The sequence below is a fragment of the Crocuta crocuta genome, unplaced genomic scaffold, assembly GCF_008692635.1.
Source record: "Crocuta crocuta isolate KB4526 unplaced genomic scaffold, BGI_CrCroc_1.0 scaffold217, whole genome shotgun sequence".
NCBI classification, from domain to species: Eukaryota; Metazoa; Chordata; class Mammalia; order Carnivora; family Hyaenidae; genus Crocuta; species Crocuta crocuta.
In genome coordinates, this window is record NW_027532208.1 from 642678 (window position 1) to 645883 (window position 3206).

General features: G+C 56.7%; 1 long non-coding RNA gene across 1 annotated transcript in view; it reads left to right on the forward strand.

Annotated features, from left to right (window-relative positions):
• LOC144242923 (uncharacterized) overlaps nt 1-2341 on the forward strand; it is a 4678-nt gene extending 2337 nt beyond the window's left edge. Inside the window, exons 2-4 of the long non-coding RNA XR_013338493.1 lie at nt 1062-1110; nt 1599-1684; nt 2175-2341. This is a non-coding gene — a long non-coding RNA (uncharacterized LOC144242923). The remainder of the gene's footprint in view (nt 1-1061; nt 1111-1598; nt 1685-2174) is intronic.
• Nucleotides 2342-3206: the final 865 nt, after the last annotated feature.

The window sequence follows — 3206 nt, forward strand, 5'->3', positions numbered from 1 at the left end:
CCCCCCCCCCGCCCCCGCCCCAGAATGAGAGGCAGCAGGAGAAGGGAAACTTCCATTCCTCCTTTGTACTGACAGACAGACGGACAGACTCATGTCTGTCACAAGGTGGTGGGTTTCCCAGGGCCCAGCCACCATGGTGATGCGGAGGGGGTGTGGCCTCCAGGGGTGCAGGACAAAGACAGGGCCAGGGGGTCACCGGTTCCTCCCCTGGGCCACCCAGCCGTCACCCCACGGGCCCCTGCTGGCGGTGAACTCTCCGTGGCTCCTGAGAGCCACTGCCCTCATCTTCCGGAAGGGCGCCTTGCGGGGCCGAGAGGTGGGGAGGAGAGTGGCGCATTATTGTGCCCTTTTTCTTAAGTCTGTGATAAGCTCCTTCTATTAGACTATAGATCTCGTCACATAAAATAGATTTGTGGACTCACAGCCGGGGAGAGCCACGTTCCTGAGCCGTGGAAATGGCTCATTTTTCCCTTCTTCCTTGAGTAACTGATGGTCATGAATTTTTCACCCAAATGTCGCCACTAAAGATGTCACCAGCCTCCCTCCCTGGGAGATTTTATGATCTGGCTCTAATGGNNNGGGTATAGGGGAATAGGGGGCCGAGGGCCGGAGGCTGGGGTCACCCTTCCGGCTGGCAACAGAGCCCGGCTTACTGAGCAGTCGCTGGGCAGCTGACCCACTACCGTGTCTCGTCTCGTTTGTCAACAGCCTGGTGAGGGAGGTGGCAGATGGGTTAGGACTCAGAGAGGCTGAGTAACTTGCCTAAGGTCACAAAGCTTATTAAAGCCACAGAACCACGGGCAAACCCAGCTCCGGAAGGGCTCCAGAGCCTGGGCTGTTGGTGGCCGTGTTTCACTGCCCCCATCACAGACTCAGGACGAGGGCCCGGTTGTCCCCTTCCCCCACTCTGGCGAAGGACCTTGACAAGCAAGTAAGACAGCCTATGGAGCTGCAGGGCTGAGGCATAAGGCATACGCTCGCATCCCACCTAGATGAACTCTCCTGCCAGGGTCACAGTCAAAGTCACATTCCATAGCGAAATAGCCTTTCCTCTCCCGCAGGGCTAAACTCCGAGAAATCGAGAAATCGAGATGTTCCCTGAGACACAAGGTGTGTTTTCCTTTGGGGCAGCATCCCTAGCTGGTGGGGGAGAGGGGACAGAACTGGGACTGAAGCACGCGCTGTGTCCCTTGCCCGTGGGAGCAGGGAGCACAGGCAGACTCCCTGCCGCCAATGCCTGTGGCACCGGAAGGGAAGGGACCACGGCTCTCCACCCTCTGGGGAGGGCTGGGCTGCCGGATTGAAGGAGAAGGGCCTGAGAAACAGAAGGAGGAGAGAGCCGAGTGTGGGGAGGGAGAACGTCCTTGGGTCACTGCCCCCCAAAAGTTGGGGTTGGTGGAGCCGAATCCCCTTAGATGGTGACAGGGGAAGAGAGGGTCTGATGAGGGCTCACTCCCTGGTCACAGCCACGTGGTCAGAATTAAACTATGAAGGTACCTCCATCACAGCCCAGTATGGGCTCCAGAGACTGCCACCAGGAGAGGGGAGTCACCTGGGGGGGGGAGGGGAGCAACTGAGAAAGAGTCGAACTTTCCCAGGTAGCTACAGGGAGTCCTCGTCATCCCTGGCAGTGTTGAGCCAGAAGGATCCTCAGACTGATGATATCTCAGGTGTCAGGCATCAGGTAAGTAGAAGATTCTTGGTTTCCACCTCTGCTGTCCCCACCTGAGCTCTGCAAGGCAGGAAGAGGGGAGCCCTGTGTGCCTGGGGGTGGGGCGCCGCTGAAAGCTGGGGTAAAGGAATTACGTCTTTTCTTTCTTTCTTTCTTTTTTTAATGTGTATTCATTTCTGAGAGAGAGCGCAGAATCTTGCGGGGGATGGGGGACACAGGATCCTAAGTGGGCTCTGTGCTGACAGTAGCGAGCCTGCCGCAGGGCTTGAACTCACAAACCCAGAGATAATGACCTGATCCAAAGTCGGATCCTCAACCGACTGAGCCACCTGGGCGTCCTGTCTTCTTTTTTTTTAAGAGTTCAAGTCTGTTGGTGGTGGCGGCGGGTGTGTGTGTGTGTGTGTGTGGTTCCTTCTCTTTTTTTGTGATTTATTTGTATCATTTTGTAAAATGTATTATTTTTTATTGAAGTATAGCTGACATACTATGTTGCATTAAAAAGGAAGCAAGCCTTTGAAGCAACCGCCAGAGACTTCCCAGGCTGGACAGAACAGCATCAAAGGCACCACGGCCTCCCAGGCAGGGAAACCGCCCGCCCTTGCTTTCACCCTCCTGGTGACGGGGAACTCACCACCTCTTAAGCCCAGCCAGTCCATCTGCTTACAGAGCTCTGACCGGAGAATGAAATGGAATCTGCCCCTCGTGGTCTCCTCACTGAGCTGTTCTTTTGGGGACTCCTGGGGACCCCTCGGGGCCCTGCAGACAGTGGTCATCCAGCAATGCAACCACGCCATGTACAAGAAGCCAGCTTCGTGGTTCCTGGAGCACCCTCGTGACCACTGTCTATATAACACGCTGGCCTTTGAGGCAGGAACCCCAGGCCTGGGTTACTGTGCAGTCTTTCAAATGAGGACCTCGGTGGAGGTCGGGGTCTGGAGGACCAGGGTCCTGTCCCCTGCCCTGCGTCTCCGTGCCTCATCCCTGCCTCATGGCACCTGCTCAGGACCGGCTCCATTTGACCTTGGGCCCCCACTGTGAGTCCAGCCCTGGCCCTGCTTGAAGTCCTCTGGTCACACTCTCCCAGAATTCAGGCCACTGGCTGGGGAATCGGGGGTCTGCACAGAGCCCACAGGAGGTGGGCAGCCAGGCTGAGGGGTGGGGGCAACGAGAAGAGGAGAGAAACCCAGCACAGAGCTCCTAGAAGGAACTAGAACATGCCCAGGGACTGATTGACACTTTACAAGGCTCACACACTCTGCACGTGGCACTCGGACGGCAGCCAGATGATTGCCCTATAAATGAGTAAGGAGCCTGTTGACGGATTCACGACCAAGAGGACTTGAGCCTGAGACATGAACACAGGTGATTACAGTGCAGCCCAGCAGCCCTAATGGGTGCCTCGGAGGAGAACTCGCTCAGGTGCATGCCGGACAAGTTGCTAACTCTGCCCGGGGGCAAGGAGATGGCCCGGAAGACTTCCTGGAGGAGAGGACAACTCAGTTTACAGGCAGTAGCTAGCGGCACTTAGACTGCA